Source organism: Natator depressus, chromosome 3 (genome assembly GCF_965152275.1).
Source record: "Natator depressus isolate rNatDep1 chromosome 3, rNatDep2.hap1, whole genome shotgun sequence".
In the NCBI taxonomy this organism is placed as follows: Eukaryota; Metazoa; Chordata; order Testudines; family Cheloniidae; genus Natator; species Natator depressus.
The window spans coordinates 93,770,421-93,794,735 of NC_134236.1; the positions used below are offsets into that span (position 1 = coordinate 93,770,421).

General features: G+C 37.9%; 1 long non-coding RNA gene across 1 annotated transcript; it reads right to left on the reverse strand.

Moving 5' to 3' along the window:
• Positions 1 to 9,380: 9,380 nt before the first annotated feature.
• On the reverse strand, positions 9,381 to 13,109 carry LOC141984869 (uncharacterized). Its single transcript, XR_012638825.1, has 3 exons — positions 13,086 to 13,109; positions 11,820 to 11,917; positions 9,381 to 9,577 (listed from the first exon to the last, which is right to left on the reverse strand). It is a non-coding gene; the product is annotated as an uncharacterized LOC141984869 (long non-coding RNA).
• Positions 13,110 to 24,315: the final 11,206 nt, after the last annotated feature.

A 24,315-nucleotide genomic window follows, 5' to 3' on the forward strand; every position in this document is an offset into this window, starting at 1 on the left:
AGCCACTGTCAAAGGGTGGTGGTAGATTCTCCACTGACTATTTTAAAATCAAGATTGGATGATTTTTTAAAAAGATTTGCTCTAGGAATTATTTAGAGGAAGTTCTAAGGGCTGTGTTATACAGGAGGTCAGACATGATCACAATGGTACCTTCTAGTCTTAGAATCTATGTATCTATGAATCTATTAACTAACTAGTTTTCACACCACCACTGTGAGGATTCATGATTAATGAAGTCTTCACTAAAGTGCCAACCCTGTAGACAGTTTCTTAAAATTGCCAGAATCATCTCTCCTCTTGCACTGCTCTTAACAGAGAAGCTTCAGCAAGTGTTAATTAGTCATTCATTGGGCTATGTGAAACACACTGCTGTGAAGAATTGTGCAATGCAAAACAATCCTGCTTAGTATTTGCAAGTTGTCATTGGAGTGAGGACTGTAAATAACCCTGAAGATGTACTGAACATGCTTTGGAACAATATTAAGATTGAAAATAATCTGTCCGTTAATAAAATCCAGCTTTTAAATTGGGCCAATTTAACTTAAAATACACTGCTTAAGTACTGTCTTCATGATATTTTATTGCTGTAACAGAATAGTGTGGCAAGTGAATTCAAAACTATTTTATTTATTTAATCTTCCTGTTCATACATTTTGTTTCTATATTCCTTATGTGCTCTAGCCTCTTTTGGTGGTCTAAGTGGATTTTTTCTCAAACATCAGAGTAGATATATATCTTTAAAGTTTACTGGAGAAAGTAGAAAAATGCCAGAAAAAAATGGAACACTTCATTTGGACTAGGCTTTTTTAGAAAACCACTCAACAGAATGTAAAACTATGAGATAAATCAGTTCTAGTTTTGTGTAAAATCATTATTTGTTTTTCGTACTGTAGTACGTAGAGAACTCAACCAATATCAGTGTCCCATTGTTCTAGAGGTACTACATACGCATTATGAGAAACTTTAGTTACCCCAAAGAGTTTATAATCTAAATAGCTAAATCAGATAAAGGCTGCGAGAAAGGAATTATTATCCCCATTCTACAGATGGAGAACTGAGGCACAGAAAGATCAAGTAACTTGCCCATGATCACACAGGAAGTCTGTGGTGGAATTCAACTCAGATCTCCTGAGTCCCAATGCAGTACCTTAACCACAAGGCCATCCTTCAACTTTAAATCATATTGTTTTAACATTTATGGAGAACTTTGCCTTTTGAGGAATCCTTTAATGTGCAACTGTAAAGACTATATACAGGGATCACTTCATCTAAGATGCAGCCACTTACTGTATGAAAAGCAGTAGCTATTCCATTCCAGACAGATTACATGACAGTGGCATTAGGACATATGAATACTAATTTATCTGATTGAAACAAAAGAGAAGACTTAGACAGAATTATTGTAATTGAAATTTGGCTAGGGCTTGTACTATTCTCTAGCGATTATTATTTTATTTTGGTACCATCATTTTATGGTTCCCGTGGATTGATACAAACATAACGATCCTGACCATTAACTAGTAACTCTTTGTATGGAGGCCATGCAGATGTGGACCTACTGTGATGAATAAGATTTCACAGAAAAACAGGTTAAATAAAGAACTGTTTGGCCACATAACAATATTTGACTAAATTTTCATCTCAGTGGAATTACAACAGTGTAACTGAGAGGGAAATTTATTTTGTGCTATTTTTACTAAACAGCAGGGACCATGTTCAAAGTCTTAGCCATTTAGGCCCCAAGCCTACAATTGGAGCTGCTACATGTTCTGTACCCATGCAGAGCCCCACTGATTTCTAAGCCACTCCATGCAGACATAAGAGCCTGCCCATGCAGATCTGATCGCAGGATCAGAGCCATGAAAGGTAAAGTCACATGCAGCAAAATTAAGACTAATTTTCCAAGTCAGAGCTAAAATGTATATATTTATGGATCCTTGTATGTGGATCAGTTTATCCCACTATCTTTTTAAACTTGACCATGGACCACAGCAAGCTTTTACTAACATAGCTGTTTCTCAAGCAATGCTGTCTTTATTTACCTAAATTATTTTTAGCTGTTTTGAATTCAGTGTTGTAAACAATGATTTGTCAATTTAATGTGGAGTTATCATTCAAATTAGAAGTTGCAGTTGTTTTTTTTTCCTGGGAGGCAAGTAAGTGGGCAGCTAGTTGCAATGGCTCTTGATATATCAAGAAAATACTCCTTCACAGATGACAGGGAAAACAGGCTTAGCTGTTTGGAATATTAGAAACTGACTGTAGTTATATTTCAAAGAATGAATATAGAGCGCATAAATGTGATACTTGTCAGATTCCTAATGCAAAAACATATTTCAAAGTAACACAATTCAACTCACCTTGAAGAACTATTTATTCTGCTGTAGGAAGAGAATTGTCCCAGTGAACATCAAAAATTATGGTGTTAAAGGGCAATTTCCCACCATATCCTTGAAAAACGTTATTAAATTAAGTGTCTTTGAAGTATGTTGCATTGAATGCAAACTTTATGTATTATTATGGGATTAGCTGTAACTTCCGTAGCGGGGAGATGTGTCCGATGTAAACCCAGCAACATGTTATGAGCTTCAAAGGACTATTTTAAACAATGTACCAGACAAGAAGGAACTTTTGGGACAAAGTTAAATAGGTTTCCTAGGAAATACCTGGTGGGGGGGGTGGGGGGGAGAGATGCATGAAAATTCCCATGTCCAGACCCAACCTTTTGAAGCTATCCTTGAAGAGAGTACCATTGTCTGCAGATTCCCTATTCCCAGAATCTGAATATCAAAGGCCCAAGATGTATAAAGGACAGTCCTATTTATTCATGTGGGTATTTGTTCTGAGCAGAGGCTGTTATGAACTTGTAACCACAGAAACCCACCTAGTGTGGTTTGAAGGACTGCCAGAGACCCTGCTGTGTGTGTTTTTGTGTGTGTGTGTGGGGGGGGGAGGGCGTGATCTCTGGCAAGCTTATTGGCATGTGTGTAGGTTCTTTTAGTCTTTGTAATATGTTTTCTCTGCAATACTTCCACATTAAGAATAAATGTGCTTGCTTAAAAAGGGCGGTGAGGTAACTTATAACTGTGGGAAATCACAACTGCTCATAGCTTCTGAGGCGAAAGCAAAGCACAGACACAAGCCTGCTTAGGCAGCCTAGTTTGCTGGGAATAACATAGTATAGGCAGGGAATTATGCAGTCTGAACAAAAACCTGTTAGAAGGGAGATAGACACAGGTCTTCATACACGAGTGATGATGGCTGGGGAGCCGGAGCCTAGAGTGGGTGCCCTTACTGCACTACAGAGGGGGAATATAGGTTCAGTTGCCATGAACTTGACAGGTGGAAGTTTCATAATGGATACCTAGAACTTGATTCATCCTTCTCCAAGTTAGAATCAGGCCCTTAGGCTATATAAATGAGAGCAATTTGCTATGACACAATATACTAGAAATAATTTAGAGGTAGATTGTGAACCCCTTACTCCTTAATTGACTTCAGTCTGACTATTCATGTGAGTAACCAGATACCAGTAAGACTAAGGAGGTCATAGTCTGGTCCATAATTAATGAAGGATCAAATTCTCTTCACTGAGGTCCAAGGGGTTTCATTAGATCTGTAGAGTGATCTTGGAATGAGAAAGGAAACAGTTACCCTAATTTTATGTCGCCCAAGTATGGATTATTTGTCCTGTAGATCAAAAGTTACTGCTGGTATGGGGTGGTAACTTGGCATGGATATTTGAGCATGAAAACCTTACTTTATGGAGAGTACCAAATATTGCATATTACCTTTCCGTTGACTTGTCTCACTTTTGCTCCTTGCATAGCCCTCATTTTCAGCCTAATTCTGCCACCCGTGCTCACTCTGAGTAGTACCTTAACCCAGAAGTAGTCCTATTTAATTGCAATAGGACTTCTTGTGCAGTATGGTTTTACTCATTTATTTGAAATCAGTGAGACTACTTGCAGAGTAAGATATTGCTCTGCATGAGAAAGGGTGGTAGAATTAGGCTTTTTAAGATCAGATCCCACAACCGTTATGCAGACAGCAGCATATGTGGCAATCTGACAGTGACATTATACCATGCACCCTGTGCATTCATGTGGATGCCATTAGACTGAAATTGCTCAACTTCAGACTATTTTCCAGTTGTGCAGCTGTTGGGAACATATGGGCCTTAATGTTCTGTTACTTAGTGATGCTACTCTCACACACAGACACAGTCTGGCTTCCCCTGTACACACTACAAAACATATTTGCGTTAGAAATGGGATAATGATACACTGAACTTCCTATAAATATTTAATAGCTTTATTGGTTTGGAACAATTTGAAACTGTTGCCAACTCTCTTGTCTGTTTCTTTGGTACTGTTTAAGATTTTTCTCAGCATATTCACCCAGGCAAATGGGAGAGTCTCTAAACTCAGCAGGGAGAGCCCTATTTTTCTGAGCAAAACTGATTCTCATTTCTTAATTCTATAGAATGGTTTCCATTTACCCACAATCGTTACATTTTAACTAGCTATGATAATCCAAGGGATTATTGACATTGGTGAGGCCTCATTTGGAGTACTGTGTCCAGTTTTGGGCCCCACACCACAAGAAGGATGTGGAAAAATTGGAAAGAGTCCAGCGGAGGGCAACAAAAATGATTAGGGGTCTGGAACACATGACTTATGAGGAGAGGCTGAGGGAACTGGGATTGTTTAGTCTGCGGAAGAGAAGAATGAGGGGGGATTTGATAGCTGCTTTCAGCTACCTGAAAGGGGGTTCCAAAGAGGATGGATCTAGACTGTTCTAAATGGAAGCAGATGACAGACCAAGGACTAATGGTCTCAAGTAGTAGTGAGGGAGGTTTAGGTTGGATATTAGGAAAAACTTTTTCACTAGGAGGGTGGTGAAGCACTGGAATGCATTGCCTAGGGAGGTGGTGGAATCTTCTTCCTTAGAAGTTTTTAAGGTCAGGCTTGACAAAGCCCTGGCTGGGATGATTTAGTTGGGGATTGGTCCTGCTTTGAGCAGGGGGTTGGACTAGATGACCTCCTGAGGTCCCTTCCAACCCTGATATTCTATGATTCTATGATAATTAGTCATTCTGAAATTAAGTTTTATCAAAGTAGTGAAGCGTGTGCTTGAAATCTATAGGACTACTACCTGTTTAAAGTCACAATGGAAAATAAAGGGAAAATATCATGTTCTATTTCTCAATTCAGTTGTACAGATCTGTCTACATAATTACTTCCATTTAATTTTTAGCACAACAGCCGTATTTTTTATAGAACTATGTGCCTCATCTTTCAAACACAGGATAAATCCAACCCACATTTTAGAATTATGACCCACGTCGGGCTGCTAAAAGATTCTTTGGAATGTAAAGAACAAGTTTGTATCACTAAAATATTTTCCTGCTACCAAAGAAGAAATGATAATGAACTAAAATAGAATCTCATTGAAGGGGCAGGTGTGTGTGTGTGTGTGGGGGGGGGAATGGAAATAGCCTTTCATTACAATGGTTTCCATATTATTTTTGATCTGTATTATGAGGAATATAAAGCCATCAAGGGCCTTGCATCTATTTTGACAGACTGCCCTGATTTATAGTTGGCCACTTATAGGTCCCTGATCTGAATTCCTATTAAAAACTTTGAAAAAGTTGTCACAGTGTCTTTAATGGCAAATCAGGAAACACTACATTCCCCTGTAGCAGTATTTCATAATTGGCACTCATTCAAAATTATAGCAATAGTCAGAATGTTAGTAATGAAGCTCCAAAGTAAAATACATATGCATGCCAGCTGTTTTTGCATCACCAGATTCATAGTAGTGAGAAAATCCTACAGTGTTCCTGTCAGGGTTCCCTCCCCACTCTGAACTCTAGGGTACAGATGTGGGGACCAGCATGAAAGACCTCCTAAGATTATTTCTACCAGCTTAGGGTAAAACTTCCCCAAGGCACAAACTCTTTGCCCTTAGAGGGTATGCTGCCACCACCAAGTGATTTAACAAAGAATCAAGGAAAGGACCACTTGGAGTTCCTATCCCTCCAAGCCCTTATACCCCCTTTCCTGGGGAGGCTTGAGAATAATATCCTAACCAATTGGTTACAAAATGATCACAGTCCCAAACCCCTGGGTCTTACGACAATAGAGAAATCAGTCAGGATCTTAAAAAAAACAGAACTTTATTAGAAAGAAAAAAGGTAAAAGAAGCACCTCTGTAAAATTAGAAGGGAAGCTAATCTCACAGGGCAATCAGATTTAAAACATACAGGACTTCCCTCTGGGCAAAAACTTTAAAGTTACAAAAAGAAAACCAGGAATACACCTTCCTCTCAGCACAGAGAAAATCACAAGACAAATCAAAAGTAAACTTATGCATTTCCTTGCCAGTATTTACTGATTCTAATAGAGTTGGATTGCTTGCTTTCTTGATCTCTCTCCAGCAAGCACATAGAACAGACAGACAAAAGCCTCCCGCCGCCCCAGATTTGAAAGTATCCTGTCCCCTTATTGGTCCTTTTGGTCAGGTGCCAGCCAGGTTACCTGAGCTTCTTAACCCTTTACAGGTGAAAGGATATTGTGCCTCTGACCAGGAGGGATTTTATAGTACTGTATACAGGAAGGTTGTTACCCTTCCCTTTATATTTATGACAGTTCCCCTTTGGCAAACAATGCTTTGCATGGCAGAAAATGAAGGAATAGGACGGGATTGTTAATATGGTAGCTGAGTGATTACTGAAAAACCTTATCCATATTTGCTCAAATCTAAAAATGGCTGTGACCCTTTTTTGTGGCAGTTCTTTTGCCTCGTTTAGTGTTTGCTTTCCAACTTGATTTTTTTAAAGGAACCTAAGAGAGTTATGTGCTCAGCTCCCTTTAACATCCAGGGGCAGTTGAGTGCCTAATTCCCTTGAAGATCCCGGTTCCAAGAACATTCACTGGATCAAGTTTTACCCATAGGAATGTTCATGCAAGGTGAATGTTAAGTTTGCATCTTCAAATACCAGTACTAGCATGGTTGTAGTTTGTATGGAACACTACACTGTGTGACAGCAGGGGGACAGGGTTTCCAAAACTCTGGCACACAGACAATTAAATGAGCTAGACAAGGAGTTGCCCAAACCATCCACAAGTAGCACTTCAGATGTACATGCTATCCCATGAAGTTGACAAGTGAAAGCTACATTTCTACTCTCTTTGCATCCAACTGCTTAGAGTATCCTAATGCTTCTAGGAATGATACTTCAGACAAGGCCTATCTGACCCAGAAAGAGAGAGGTTACAAGTGTTCTAAACTCCCCTAAACCTGCTTGTTTGCTTCTTCTCCCTGAGAGATTCAAAACCCCTTTAGCTCAAAACCTTTGATTTTAAGAGTTATGCCCATGAGCAGACAGAAACAACACTTGTGACTTACATGATCTACCAAAAACACTTAATGCAGTTCAAATTTTAACCCACCTACTGTTTTGGGAGTCTATCTGACCCCAATGTGTACAAAAGTGTAAATAAGATTTTTACTGTCAAATCTGTGCTGCTTCATACATCAAGTATTCTCTGACTAGGATGAGGTCAATTGTTCTACATTGGTTTTATCATCCTACCTGTTGTGGTTTTTGTGTAGCAAAAAGTTACTAAAAAGGTAGTGGGATGAATTAGACCCAGGAATCTTAATCATTGGGGAAAATGAAAGTACTACACTTCCAAAGTGTTTGAGGATTTCTTGGACCCCAAACTCATATAAACATTTAAGTAAAACATGTTATGCAAACAGCAACCTCTTCTTTCTTTAAGAATTCCCAAACTATGATGAGAACAACCTGTTAGTGTTGGTTTTCTCTGCATGTCTGTTGTGGTTTTAGTGTAGTGAAAAAAGTCACTCAAAAGGTATTGGGGTCAGTTAAACCCCAAATTAATTACTCAGGTATTCCAGCATCAAATTGTTTTTGTTTTGAGGCCACAGTTATGATTTGATTATATGACTCTTTCAGTATTGTTTTTATCATTGTAGTTTCAGTGGTTTGGGGTTTTCAACAAAATGCACCAAAAGGGGTGGGGGTCTCTGAAACCCAGATAACATGTGTCATGTATCATAACAGTTGTCCAGCAAATTGAGTTTCTTTGAAGATAATGACATCATATTATTTTCTCAAAAGCCTACACTTGCTAGAAAGAGTTTCTGGGGAAGCCCCAATTGTCAGATACCTTTTCTGGCAAGCCCACACTTGACAGATGCTATTGCTAGGGCAAAGTCAGTCAGCGTTGCTGGGGAAAAGACTCTGTTGCATTGCACATAAGCATGGCATGTCTGAATACATATATTGTTTGCATTTTGTTGAATTGCATATGGCATAATAAATCTTTGAGTAAGAGATGGCTGTTTCTCAGAGACCTGGGTACAGAAATGGTGAAGCCACTGGTATAGGAAAGGAACATTGCAGCCTTGCCTCAGGCTTCCAGGGAAACAGTGTCTAATGTGCTGGGTGCTGATGCAGCCTAAGAAATGGGGAAGATGTTACATCTACCCCAGAGAACTAGGCAGAAAAACACATACAAATGTGTAAAGTGTATGAGCCTTGTACATTCAGAACAAGCCACCTATTAACGCCATTTGTTCAAATTAGTAGGCCATTTACTGCTACTTTGCTTTGTTTGTGCCTTTTATATTGTTGCTGTTGCTATGTATTTTCATTATGTAAACATGGCTTCAGTCAGACCCCAACACCTGTATAGTGTGTAGCTTTTTAAAAAATGTTTGATCATGGGGTCAGTTAGGCTGCAACACAAGTACTGTGTAGTGTGCTTCTTGATACAGGAAAGATTTGACTTGTTCATAGTTTTATAGTTCACTGGTTAGAATAAGTCCGTTTTAAACGCATCCCATTTGTTTTTGTTTTTCCAATTTTGAGACACAAAGGGTCTCCAAGACCACAGTTCGGAAATAGCTGGGTGATTTTTGGTCCAATATGAGAGTTAATTACTGAGTAGTGAATACCTGAAGTGAACTGCTTACAATCAATCCAAGTAGAAACCAAAACAAATATTTTTCAACAAGCTAACAGTCAATATGAATAATGACTACAACCAAGGAAATCTCAGTCTGATTGCAGACATTCAGTGAGCACAAAATGAGGCTAAATTTGTCAAGTATGTTAATTGCTGTGAATTATTGCTTAAAATGTTGCTATTAAGCCATTTTATTATTATTATTATTTATTATTGATGCCTAATACACATTTAGGTGCATTTTTAAACACACTGTCAGTACAAACCACCCACATTCATATAGCATCCATCCTATTAGGTGTAATTCTTTATTGATTTACTAATGGGAAGTCTTGAATATATATAGGACGTCTTCTTCCAGAGATTACAGTTTACTAGTGTGCTGTGCTTTGAATGAATCTGTACTCATCCATCACACAGTGCATGGCTTTCAATAAGAAGTTTTCATCTTTATCTGATGTTTCTTTTTCAGGTGAATGTTTTATCTTCTTTGCGTCAATGTTTAAAAATCACCCACTGCTTTGACAATATCTTGTTCCACTGTTCACTTCATGGTAATAAATCTCTGCAACCTTCAAAGAGGACACAGTCAAAACACAACCTAATCTGATTTTCCTGTGACTACGTTTTACATTCACATCCCACAATGAATGAACATAAAATAATAAGAATTAGAATGGAAATAACTTATTAAGTCATCTCATTTATCCCTTTGCCATTGGAGGTCTTGTTCCCTACAGGGTAGTATCTTGTGCTTTGTCCGGTTTAGTTTTAAATAACTCAAGCTATGAAAAGAAAGATATAGTAACCTACTTTATGTGACATGATTTTTTTTCTGTTTTGGTTTTGAGCTCCTCAGTAGTTGATTTAAGAATGTTTTCATTCTTGATCTCCTTCCTTCAATACAGAAAGTCCTTGGCAGTTTGTCCTTTATTTTTCATTTCTTGTATCTGCACTAAAAATTCTTTTGCTGCTACCATCTTCATTCTCAATTTGTATGTCCCTGACTTGAATTGTAAATTCCATTGACCTTCCTACCTTCTTGATCTATCTAGATTTCTAACACACCCACCACGAGAGTCGATGCCATATCCTTAAATAAACGCTGCAAAAAAGTGTTTGTGAAAACTTACTTCAATAAAAAACACAAATCTGCTTCAACAGCATTCACAGATGAATAGATTCATAGTGTTTAAGGCCAAAAGGGACCATTAAAACATATGGTCTGACCTTCTGCATATGACAGGTCATTACATTAAATCGAGTTACACTTGCATTGAGCTTAATAATTGTAATATGTTAATAATATTGTTTATATATTATTATTGTAATAATTAGTAACATGTTTGATTAAAGCATAACTTTATGTTTGGCTAATGCATATTCATAGCGTTTTACAGCTTTTTGTGGATATTAGTGAAGGGGAAAAAAATTGTTTGAAAGAATATTTGTTAAAAGGCAAAGTGTCAGAAATATGCACGTGAATGTGCATTTGCACAAGTATTTGTACCAGAAGTGTTCATTTAAGTGGCCATCTGCAAAGTTCTTTATGGGTTTGAGACTCATCCAATCAGAATATAAATAATACCATATGACCTATGTGTTCACTCACACAGCGCAAATAATAGTTACAGACACTGAATACTAAAAGCAGCAGTCATAGTGAATAGTTCATGATGGGCATTCCTTAGGCTGAAATATATTCACATAAACTTTTAGCTGAATCATTCTGAATAATGAATAAATCTGTAACAATCAAAGTCTGTTTGCAGATCATTTATGAACAGGAAAAGGAGCTAAATTAATCAAATATAACGTTAATGGTGAATATTGCAGCCAGCTCAGCATGACTGATACTACCACTTAAATTCAGTGGTGGAAATAGTACAATTTCTGGCTTTCCGATTTCTTGGTTTGTTGTCCTTTATAGTAACTTCCACTTTCCTAAATAGAATTGGACAGATGCCCATTATTTAACTAAACGGTATATTTTTTGTTTCATTAATAGAAATGAGTAGGATTTGAAATTCCTGTAATCTACATATACCAAGGATGCCCCATATTATCCATGTATTCACTGACCTCGAATGTATAAAGTGGTATTTTTGGAAGTGATGTCACAATTCTAGCAAATTAAGCTTTTCTCTTCTGTGACATTAAATCCCAAAATATCCGTATCCAGAGGTGTTGCTTCTATTAATTTACTTTAAAAGAATTGCAGTGCCTTTGTAGATAGACAGAGGTGCAGGGATCTAAGTCCTCAGCCTTCTTACAGAGCAGCACCAGCCCCGTATTGAAACTTCAGCACTTGTCAGAAATTCTTGTGAGATTTAAACAGTTGGTAAAGTAACCAGTTCCACAATAGTTTTAAGTACTTCCCAATTGGAATAGATCAAATCAGTTGTCAGTGATCTCTTATCAGCTTATTATATATGTAGCATTGACAGATTAGACCACAGACTGCAATGCATGATGTGTTTTTATTGATGCTAGAGTACAGCATGATGCTAAAAGCTTGAATATTTGTATGAATTAAAATGCAACCATAGTAAAGAACATACAATGCAATGGATATGATTGTTTCACAACAAGTCATTGGAAAGACTTGGGTGCAAGCCCAAATGGTTGTATAATATATGTAATGTGCTTTGCAGATGTTGCAGAGATGCAGTGACAAGAGGCAAATTAAGAGGATTGCACCACTGAGTCACAATATGTGGTATTATCATTCACGTTCTTGGCGAACCCAGAGTGATTTTGCAGAGTGGCCACAGTGAGTTGTAGTAGAGTTGTGAAAAAAATTCAAAAACTCACCTTAGGTTTCTTTGGAAAATCAAAACGGAGTCAGCTTTGTAGAGATTTGTCAGGGTCTGTAAACCTTTTGGCAAGTGTATTCCATAGTTCCAACAAGGCTGGGGTAAGTTTCAAAAAAATTGAACTGAATTTCAAGCAATTTGGGGTCAATTTATAGTTTCAGGGGGAAATCATGCAAGACATTTTGTGGGTTTGATTTTAGTTTCATTCAAACCTAAAGGTCAAAGTGAAATGAGAAGAGGGAGAATCTACCTAAAGCACAATGATTCACTTCTGCAAACAAAAAGCTGGTGAGTTTTGCTTGTCAATAGCCGATATCCGCAGCCATGTATTTCTTGCAGCAACAACAACAAAACACTTTTTTAAAAAGTGTTTGCTGAAGATATTGGGTTTTTTTTTGTTTATCTCAAACAGGGATCAATAAACAATAAAAACTGTGGAGGCCATGGATAAGTGTTTTTGTAACCCACAGTTAGTGGGCAGATTTCAAGCAGATGTGCTGGGAGGGGGAGGGATTTTGGGGGTGGGAGGAGAGGGAGGAAGAGCTTGTTATGTAACATCTCCCCCTAGTGGGAAGTGACATGAAATGTTAACATCCAGCAGTTTCTAGAGAACCCAAACTTTCTAAACTTCACTTCTGTTCCTAAATCAATAAATAAATATATCCTTTTCTTTTAAGAAGAGCCTCACACTGGGGAAAAGCACTCACTGTTTCACAACAATTTGACTCTTAGTGATATAAAAAAAACTGGAGGAAAATTCTAATGTAATGAATTTAAGTTTTATTTTAATAACTTAAAATTGTGTTTTAAAATCTGAAAAGAGACTGTAAAAATTGCATTGTGGCATTCCATGCTTCCTTTGTCTCGGTGTATTCCCTGTTACGTTTGCTCAGTTTGCAGTGAGGTTTTTTTCTAAGTGCCAATGCAGCAAACTGAGTTTGGGACCTGAAAGTCAAGCTGTGCTTCATGCATTATCACTAGGAATAAAGATTCTGTGGGGTAAACTCTATCCTCAGTCATACTTGTCTCTTTAAAAATAAACATCTGAAAAATTTGTATAACAATCTCTAACTTTTTATCTGTGAAGTTGTATGGAAATTCCATTTTGTATTAATTGACAAATAATTTGTAATAGCATAAAGATAGACCATACTTTAAGGCATAAGTACAAGGGACAAAGTTAAGATTCAGAATTAACACTGTATGATTACTAGCCAGTGTGCATGCATTTTCTAAATTATATCATGAACATAAGAAAAAGTACTCAGATTTGTAGTTCACTCCTTTGTGACCTTTCCTTTCTTCTGAGATAAAAATGTTGCCATCCAGTCTTGGATGCCATGGGACTAAGGCCCTGAACTTTTCTGCAGGACAACTTATAAAAATAAAAGGGAAAAAAGTGCATTATTATTCCCTGGACCACCAAGCCTACATTTGTGAGATTATAGAGAAGTCAAAACTGACTGTCATACATTGTTTAGTGTACAGTACTGTTTAGAATGTGTTTTCCTAAAGTTAATGTATATTTAGACTGGCTATGAAAGGTTATGTATATCCACGTAACTCACAGTTGCCTGTCTTTTGTTATATATATTTATACACATGTCCACTCAAAGGGCAAAATTCTTCTCTCTGAACCGCAGTATGATTTTCTACAGCATAGACCCTGTTTGTTCTGTATGTAGAATTCTTGTTGACATCACTGGGAATTCTGTGCATGGAACAAATGTTGAATCTGCGATGGAGATCTGCCAGTGGGGATTAGAGAGAATAATTTTGCCCTGTGTATGAATAGGTATCACTTTACAGTAAGTGGATGTTGAGTCATGAAATGATTTGATATATATAGCATATAGTATATAGCATAGCCATAAATTTGTTACTGAAATAATACAAATAGGATTCATCTTGGTTTTTAACATTGGGATTGCAGCTGTTGCTTTGTGTTCTCACTTTCCTAGGATTTAGGCTGTCTTTAATCTTTCTAGCTCAATGGCATGATTCCTTTTCCTTTATCTAGAAACCTTTTTGGCAAGCTCTTTCTACACTTATCAGGCTAACTGGCTCCACACCTGAGACTAATTTCTATATTTCAAGAAAGGAATCTACTCTGTGAGATGCCAGACTATTAGTAAGCATAAACAGAGACTTACAAAGATTGCCTGTTCCTGAAATATCTTAAGCATTCACCATTTCCAGAAGTTAATATGTGATGGGTACATCTGAGAATTACCAGATATATACAGATTGTACCTCTTTGTTCTGTGCACATCTTCAAATGTCAGAGATGAACAAAATATTTTATTCAGACACCTTTCTATGGTTCTGTACCTTGATTTTTTTTATTTTATGTCTGGAAACAGATGTTAAACAAGTATCAATGTTTTGGCTTCTTGGCACATTGCCAAAAATCAAAAGAGATCATTGTCACAATACGTAAGACAAATCTTTAGTTATAGCTAGTGTATAGCTTATACACGTGAAGCTGGGAAAAATAACTCTGCTAATAGATATTACAATTAGAGTTGGTCAAAATTTCCCCAAATATGATGTTGTATCAATATTTGTATTTATTATTATTGTATTTGTTATTATTATGTACTGTGTGCCAGCAATGTGCGCTGCATTGCATAGCACATAAAGACAGACCTGTCTCTTGTTTATAGGTTCACATTGTCTGGAACCATTATTTGCCCTTTTTGAAAGAGAAATACATTGCTTGAAAGAAGAACAGACAACCAACCTTCTCTCATCTTTGAAACCTTCTCAGCTGTAAGGCATGCAAGAGAAGAGACTTACTCTCTAGTTCACCCTGAGGCCAATATAATATAATTGGGTTAAAAAAATTAGATAAGTTCATGGAAGATCAGTGCATCAATGACAATTAGCCCAAACCCAAGCTCTGGGTGTCTCTAAACCTCTGACTGCCAGAAGCTGGGACTGGATGACAGGGGATGGATTACTCGATAATTGCCCTGTTCTGTTCATTCCCTCTGAAACATCTGGTACTGGCCACTGTCAGAGATACTGGGCTAGGTGGACCATTGGTCATTCTTACGTACCAACCACAAAGTAAATACCTATTATAGAGACATTAAAAGAATACCATAATTTAGGCATCTATACTAGGCACACAAGTCATTCTTTTTAGTAGGATTTCTACAGTCACACTTAAGGGGTCTGTGATGGGATGTTCACCCCTCAAAAGGCAGAGCAGGTTAAATTAGGTCAATTAACTTTATAAGCCACACCTGGAAGAGATTCAGGGACCAGTAAAGCTTACTGGAACATGAAGTCCTGTTGAGAAGTAGCAGGCTGGGCTTGTATAAAGGGATGAAATGGTCTGCCTTCACTTCTTGTGAGAAGGGAGATTTGTTTGGGGCTACAGAGTCTGGCAAGAAGTCAGAGCTGAAAGTAGTCTTCAGTTACTCACTGGTAAGAGGGAGTTTGGGTTGGTAAACCCAGAGAGGGGTGGGGGTAGGGGTGGGGGTGGAGGCAGAAGATAGAGAAGTAGGAAGGAGTCCAGGGAGATGGTGGCGTGGTCTGGGAGCAAACAGACCATAGTTGCTGGACATAGGAATCCTGGGCTGGAATCCAAAGTAGTGGAAGGGCCCAGGTTCCCCAACCAGCCGCTGGGAAAATGGCACAGGACCTGGCCTTGGATTGGAAATCTGTCTGGAATGGTATGTGGATGACTCATCCAGTGGGACTTCGATACCTCAGAAGAGGGCTGGGTCACAAAGAGGAAGCACTGTGAGTCCTGGAGAGTGGTGGTAGTGGTTGGGGGAACACAATGTAAACAACCATCAGAAGGGAGGCACCAGCCCTGAAAGGAGTTAATCCCCAGACTCAGCCACAAGAAGGCACCCCAGCAGTGAGGGAACCTACTACAGGGTCATAATTAAAATATAGTCAAAATACTGGAGAAACTAGATGGGCATTAGTGTTGAAATAAAGCAGGTCCTCATGTCTGTTTCTGAATAGAGTTGGCTGGAAAATGGAAGTCCCTTCCCATGAGAAATTTCACTTTTTTGAAAGTTTTGCATCCTGAATCAAGATGAAAAATCAAATATACCAAAAAAAATTATTCCCTTTTGGGAGACCTAATGCAGAATTTTTTACATGCTGGCTGCTCTTCTGCCTCCCTGCAGGCAGAAAGTGCAATTGTCAAGAGCCTTCCAGGTGGGCTGCTGGAGGTTGAGAAATCAGACTTTCCATGACCCTGGCTGTCCGCCTCACACCCATCCCCACAAAGCAAGTTGTTTACTGCATTAATTTTGGTTAAAGTAAAAGTGTTTAATTTGAAATGGCAAAGAGTATTTTGATGTTTGGAACTGAAATGTTAATTTGATACTGAGCCTTGGAAGTTGTTTAATGTTTAGCAAACTTTGGGGATAACGTTTCCTATATTTGAGGCTGGAAAAGATAAACTTACCTTGAATTTAAGTTAGTTTTAAGTAAATGAAAAATGAACTTTAAGCTTCAAGACTGAAGGAGTTTAAGAGTATTGTACATATACAACAGAATGCAAAGAGACTGTTACAGCTGTTCTTGAATGTTAGAAGACAAATTAACAGCAGAAAACAGAACTAAAAGACCTCAGAATATTACCATTGGCATAATAATTTAAATTCTCTTTTAGATTTATGAGATTCTAGAAAGCACCTTTGTGAAGTCTGAATGCCAGCTACTGGATGGGTGGAAAGAAGTCAGTGACCCCTGACTAGCCTAAGTGATGGATATTATCTATAACCTGAAGAAGGGTCATCCCACAAATTTTCTCTAACCAATGGTAAAAGTGCTGATATCAGAACATGGTGCACAAGGAGATGGCCCAAAACCATCTATGCAACTGAATGGAAAATTTGTGCATAAAAGAAGACCCTCATCACCACAGGTTGGTGGAGTAGCAGCCGCACCTGAAGATCCACACATCCTGAGTGAAGAGTTGTCTTGATCCTGATCCAGAGACTCTCCACTCACTTCTTATAGTCCTGAAAAGGTAATCTTCCTGTCCCCAAAACAGAGGCATTTCTTTAACCAAGTCCTCCATGAACAAAACATTTGGAGGATTTGAGTACTAGGATCCCATATCCTAACCAAAGTTGCCTTGGGAAATAGAATATTTCCTAAAGATTGAGGACATGAAGAACATCTCTAGGCAGGGAATTCAAGCTGAGGGTGAGATTGTCTTATCCTGCTTCAGTGTAGAGATGTTGAGCAAAACAAAATGTGTCATACATATACTATAGGTGAACACTGTGCTCTGAAGGGAGTGTAAGATTTTGACCAGGGAAAGAAGAAAGTACTGCCTTCCTAAACAGTTAAAAAAACTGAAATTAGAATCTTTGTAAAACCAGTTTTCAGTATTCAGTTTGGTTTGAACTGTAATGAAGTGTGCTAGAATTGCACTAGTAATGGTTTCAACTACCCATGTGTAGATAAATATTAGCATTGAGCTATATGGTTGTTACCTGATTGAAAGCTGTTGCTTTTTAATACTGTATTAAGCTTTAGAAACTTTTTATTTCATTCTAAGGCAGTATAGAAAGAATTATTAGACTTAAACCTACTTTGGTTTAATAACATTTTTATGGTATTAATATAGTTTAATATAGTTTTTCTCACTTTATTTTTTTATTTCTTTTGTTTGTTTCTAGGATGATTAGGCTATACTTTAGGTTATATTAGAATATGATTTAAGTATATCTGGCTTGATTACAACATTCAGCTAAATAACTACTATTCAAATGCGCAACTATGATTAAAAATGCTTAAACACATAAAGAAATATAAATTCAATCTTTTTTGTTTCTTTACACATAGTGCTACTTTGACTCAGTTATTTACCTTGTATACTGTGTAATTCCATTGTACATCCTCACAGTTCAGTTACATTTACAATTTTGTTTAAATAAGTTTTGTTACAAAGTTAAACTGTTTTGTCTATTTGGTTGGTGTGCCTTAAAAAACTCAGTTGTATAATGTGGGACCACCTTTTTGGGATAGTCTCATAAATATTATCAATACCATCTGTTGATTTTGTTTCCCCTGAACTAGTCCTAAGAGAAAGAGTTAGTTAATAGTCTTATCTCACCCATTACTGTTTCTCGCAGTTGTCAATCTTGTCATTTTTTTTTTTTGGTAATTTTAATTCGGTCATGTGATGTTACTCTTATCCGCACCCCAAACAAGTTACAATGTGGCATATTACCAACTGTCTTTCCTGTCATGGTTGTTGAATAAGAAGAGGGCATTAAAGTTACCAACATACGCTGCATGCTGGTGAGTGCCCATGTTTAGCAAGTTACATTTGGATGAGCTAGTCAATCTAAACACTGCGTGCACACAAGTGCTGCCTAAAACTTTTTTCTAATCTTGATATGATAAAAATAAAGCTAGTAATTGAGTTAGATCATGTTCTTCCTATAGGAAAGGAATAACAAATGCACAACTGGCAAATGATTGGCTCTCACTGTCTCTTTTCTAATTTACAGCACAGACTCAAAGAAGAAATGTATTTCCAAACACCTCTTGGTACTAAGTCATTTGAAGGACACTATAATTAAATTGTCTAGTTTGATACTGTGGATAAAACACTTTGTCTCCCACCCTCACACTCGTATCTCCAGATGCCCAAATGAAAAACTTGGTTTAAATAATATGAAGGATTTGAATGAAACTCAGAAAACCCAGGAAATTCTAAATTCAGGGTGAAAAGAATCAGTTCTCCTAGGTTCTCTTCCCCTGGCATACTGTTAACACTCTGTAACTCAGACTTTCCAGCCTAACCTTGTGAGCTATTGCAGATATTGGTGTTACCAGGTATTAATTAATATTTGCAATCCTTGGAGAAAAAACAGCTATGTAAACGCTATGGTAAGTATTATTATTTACATGTTAATCATTTCATTTATTATAACTACCATGGGCATGCAGATTATTGTGCAGACTAATAGTACGTCAAATTATAAGAACATTCAAATGATAATGAAAGCATTTTTAAAATAATAGAAGTTCAAAAATGTCTTAAACTGTTAAACCTTTAGGGTTTTTGCAACCTCTTCTCCTTTTATTCATAAATAAGGTTCTAGTTAGGGTTCTGACTGTGGAGCCCTTGCTCACTATAGTGAGCAGTTACTCATGGGCAGAGTCCTAAGAAATTCAATGGGATTACTAATGTGAGTAAATACTTGCCAATGTAAGTAAGCACTACACAGTCTGGTCTAAATTCTAACATACCCTTACTGAATCCTCTACACACCAAAAAAATCTAAAAGAATCTAAAGATCACACATCTTTAAATAGTCCCAGCTGCTACCCTGACTTCAATTCCCTAAAGTAATTGAATTAAAAATACTCCCATATAAAATGATAAATTAAAGTGAATTATAAATACTCCCAAATAAAAAATACTCCCACTCTTTGGAACTGAATTACTGAAAAACCTCTGCTTCAACACGTGGAGATGAAGATTCACTAAAACGCATGAGAACCTATCTGGGTAGGCTTTTGAAACTGAACTGGAAAGTAAAAACAATAACAAGTGAAAATAGCATTCAAGACACAATTTAATTCATGTTTATTTTCACTATGTACAGAAGGTGGAGCCAAATTCTCAAGTATCTATAGACACATTCTTCGTTCCCTGCTTGAAATGCTCTTCTGACTGGCTTTTTCATTTATATGACTGCTTTGATGGAGGGTGGTTTGTTCAGAAGGGGTGGACATTAGCCAGAATCAGTTACACTGATCAGTTAATTTTTTATTTTATTTGAACAAAGCCACCACTTTTCAATCTTTAAGTTCTCTTCATTAAGTTCTGCTAGCACAGTCAAAAGGAATCAGAGGAACCATTCATTACCCTCCCCACATTTTGTCCACCAACCAGCGAATAAAATTGGGGTGAGTTAGTATGTCACGGCATGTGGCATGAGAAGGGGGCAAGCAGCACTGAGTACACTGCCATGAGTGAGTAGTGGTGTCAGCTCAGTTGTGAAAAATGCTGTTCAGTTGCATGCTGTGATACTTGGAGTGGGGTGGGGAGAGCCACATCCCCTGCAGCCCATCCTCACTTCAAACCTCGAGTTACTTCAGTAACACCTGTTGTAATTTTTAAAAAAAAAAAACCCTGAATTTAATTGTTCTTACTGCTTAAACAGTATTTCAGAAAGACTAGAGAAAGGTGTTGTCCTGGGAGTTAGTAGATCTCCGTTCTAGTTCTGTCTTTATCAATAGCTGGCAGTGTGGCCATGGGCAAGCTGCTTAATTTCTCCATGTTTTAGTTTCCCTGTGTGTTAAAATACTTCATACTACATAGCTTATAGGGGTAGAGTAAGGCTTAACTTTCACTGATGTTTGTAAAACACTCTGAGATCCTAGACAGATGTCAGGATAGAATCTCAAAATATTACTACAGCAGGAGTGACAGTGATTGTTATAGTTAAGGTTGAATAAAGAATTCTATTAACCACCTGGTTTTAGTCACTTCTAACTTTTGGAAACCTTCAGCTGAAATTCTTCAGTCTTGATCTCTGCCCAAAGATGATACCCTATATATTTTTAATTGTAATGTTTGATTCAAAAATAGTTTACCTGATTTTGAGTAAAAGGAGAGTAAAAAACATTAGAAAAGATTGTTGCTACCTTTTTTGAACAGCCCTACAGTCACAACACCTTGTGGGTAGAAAGGAATGGCAATAATGCTTGCTAAGAAGGAATCTTTTGAATGTCCCAATTGTTTTTCATTCTCAGTAAATATTTATATAATAGTAGCACCCAAAGGATTGGGGCCCGAGTGTGCTGTACAAGCAGAGAAAAGAGACAATCCCTGCCCCTTGGGTTTACAATCTAAAGATTTTTAGCTTGTATTTGACCAAGTAATGACCTTTTGAAATTCATAAGCAGTGCATTTTGTGGTGCTCCCTCCTTCAGTCCTAAATTGTGTGGGATAAGGTCTTCTGGGTGGATTCTAGGCCAATGGTCCTAGATTATGGAAATTACCAAGGTTTTGACCAATTTGTTGAACGCAAGCAGAACTTCAAAGCTATGAAGAATATAATTCTTCCTTTTCTTAATTTCACAAAATAAAACCAAAACACGACTATTCTAAAAAAATGTTAAGGTTGCACATTTAAGCACTAAGATAAGTAAGATACCATGCACAGTTATGGTAACATGCATTCTGAATTACCAACCCTCCATCAGCAAGACATGGGACATTGCAGCTCTGCACCAACCATAACCCTAAGCATACAACAAAGAAAGATGTTGAAATTTTTCTGGTCATCTAGGGTCATAGTTAAGTTACTTTCCTGGTTAGAGGCCTAATTCCTCTGTAATGCACAACTGGTGCTGTGCATGCGTGCACAGCTGAGCGTACTTTGCATTGAATGGCCTCATTCTCTGAACCACAGTTAAGGAGGGCTGAGCAGTACAGGGGAGTACAGTGAAGTTAGATTTGCAGTCAACACACTCAGGCTTTGTCTACACTCCTCACCTTTTAGTGACACAGTGTAGCTGCTGTTTGTTGGCAGGAGAGAGCTTTCCTGCCGACAAAAAAACTTCCACCCTCAACGAGTGGCAGCAGCCTTGTTGGCAGGAGAGTGCTCCTGCCGACAAACGCTGTTCACACACTGGTGCTTTTCATTGGTAAAACTTTTGTCGTTCAGGGTGCGGGGGTTAACACCCTTGAACAACAAAAGTTTTGCAGACAAAGTTTCAGTGCAGACAAAGCCGCATGCTCAGATTGCAGCTCAGGAAGAATGTGCTATGCATCCACAGCACCAGTAGGATAGTGAAACCCCTTTGCTCTGAGTGGGTCTTAGAAGTCAATGGGAAATTTTTGCCTCTGTAATGTCCACCAATTTGGACAAACAGATTTTAACATCAGTGACCTGATAGACATATTAATACTATATTTCAAATGAAACTCCACTATTCAGCCTTTCCTGGTGAACTAGTTGATTAAAAAAATAGCATCTTTTAGAATAAAGCCTTTGTGTAGAATTATATATGTTCACCATACCATATGTGTGTGTAATAAATAGAAAAGGAATACTGGACTGAGTGCTGTATTAAAGACAATAAATATTAAATAAACTGTCAGAATGTGTAGTTAATTTCCTCTCTGATAAATCTGAGTCCTGGACAGAAAAAATTGAAACAGAACTGCAGTCTCTGAACTGTTGCCCTAATATAAAGGATCTTACTCCAGTGATGACTGAACAGAGAATTAAAAGAAATACTGCATAAATTGCCTCTGAGTTTTAGTCACAATGATCTATGTAACAGAAGCTGAGTGAGGATAAAATGTTTGGGTAGGAACCTGAACTTGCCTGCACTGGTTGCATTCTAGCCTGCCAGATCAAACCCAGACATGTTCCACAGAAATAGCATTGCCACGCTCAAGTGTTGCTTCATGACATCATGACTTATGCTTCAAAATGCAAACATCATCAGATGGCAAGACTGGTCCCAATACTCCATGCTCTAAGATCTCATTCCAAAAAAGTGAAAGATGTTTGGGTTCAATAACAGAAAATCTCCATGTGAGATCCCACATCCATCTTTTCACTCACCCCCTAGTCCTTCTTAGATAGGAACAGACCTACAAATATCACAGCTCTGACATCCTTCAAAATTTCTGCTGAACACTGAGGAATCTGACTGGAGGGCAGCTGTGTGAAAATGTTCACTTGGTTTGAAAAAGTTAGTTTAATTTTTCACACAAATAAAGGTGAGTGGAATTTTGGCCCCTTTTCTGGCAGAGCTGGTAAAATCGAGCTGTGAAACATGAATTCAGTGACAAGTCTAATTCTTAAAGAGACATTGGCAAGGTATTTGCCATAAAATAACAATAATAATAATCTTTCTTATTTCTTTATAATGTCCTGTTGGAAGTTTGAAACAGAACACTTTCCTTTCAGAGGGCAATGCCAAGTATTACATTTACTATTACCAAATTTCTTTTTCTTATAGTGCTTATATGCACTGGCTCATTATTGTATGGTTACACTATGAAGTTGGGTTGCTGACATTTACGGTTGGTTTATTTAGGTGGAGAAACACTTCCAAGCTTTTCTTTTGAGAACGACATGCATGAAGAATTACAAAGACCTTCCAGACAGATATAGGAGAAAAAAATAAGGTATGGCAAATTTTGGCCCAAGGACCCTGAAAGTCTCTCATATAGATTACAGCACTGTATTCCAGCATGCCAGACTGTAGAGGAGAATCTGATTCCCTTTCAAATTAAGGCAATCTTCAGGAGGAACAACACTTCCACCAATGGCAAACTCCAAGCCACTCCAAATCTTCTCACCCACCTTAGTAGGTGTGGGGCCTTCTGGGTCCAGCTGATAATCCCATGGTCACCTAATGAGGTTTGTATCCATACTCCACTTAATAACTAAAGTCTATACTAGGTTGCATTAGGAACATTTTATTTACTTAAGTGGCTATCCTCACCCATATTTAGAGAGGGAGGGAAGAAGGGACCGAACCCCATGGCTTGTAAATTATTTTAACTTTCAACAAGGGCCCAGGGCCCTCTAATGCACATAGCCCCAATCCTCTTACCCAGATGCTCTCCCTCTTCAGAGTTAAAGTTCCCAGTAAAGGAAAAACAATACTCACAGGGCTTGGTGACTACAATAACTAAAAAACACCTCACACAACAGACCAATATCAAGGGAAACCAGACAAGATAGAGAATCAAGTGTATCAGGCTGTGGCCGCAGGAAAAGGAGGGTTTAGGGGTATATAGATAACCCATGTGTTATCTTTTTAAAACAGGAGACAGTGTGAACACTGAACTGGAAGTCAGTATATTTGGGTTCCTTTGCCAGCCATGCCACTAACCTGCTGTGTGTCTGTGGACAAATATCTTTGCCTTATTTTCCCCATCTGAGTAATGATACTTACCTTAATCTATAAACTACTTTGAAAGCTATGGGTAGAAAGCACTCTATAAGAGCTAAGCAAAAGACTATGATATTATCCATACTTAGGGTCACATGATTTGACATCCATAGTTCCAAGAAGAAGATGAGTAGGAAACTTTACCCAAAATCAGGGATGAACACCAAAATGGCTATTATTTTACCTTCTCCCTGTTATAAGTCTTTTAAGTGAGACCAGAAGCTGTGAACCCTGAATGGATCCAGAAGTACCCTTCCCTGAGGATTAGGGCCCAAAATGAACCTGAAAAACTCTAAGTGTAGAGCATCACAGAAGAATGGTCATGGGGAGCTGTCCAACCACTTGGAGCTGTTGGAGTAGTAGTTAAACCATCCTAGTCATTGCCCAGGCCAGGGCAATAAAGGAGCCAACACCACATGATACAGAAAAATACAAATAAAATTCCTAATGTAGTGTCCAGAATGGTCCAGTTCATATAGACACTTGTTTGACTCTGTGTCTGAGAAACCTCACCATAATGGACAGTACAAAATTTGCTGTGTTTTACAGAGAAAGCATTTTGTTGTAAGGGG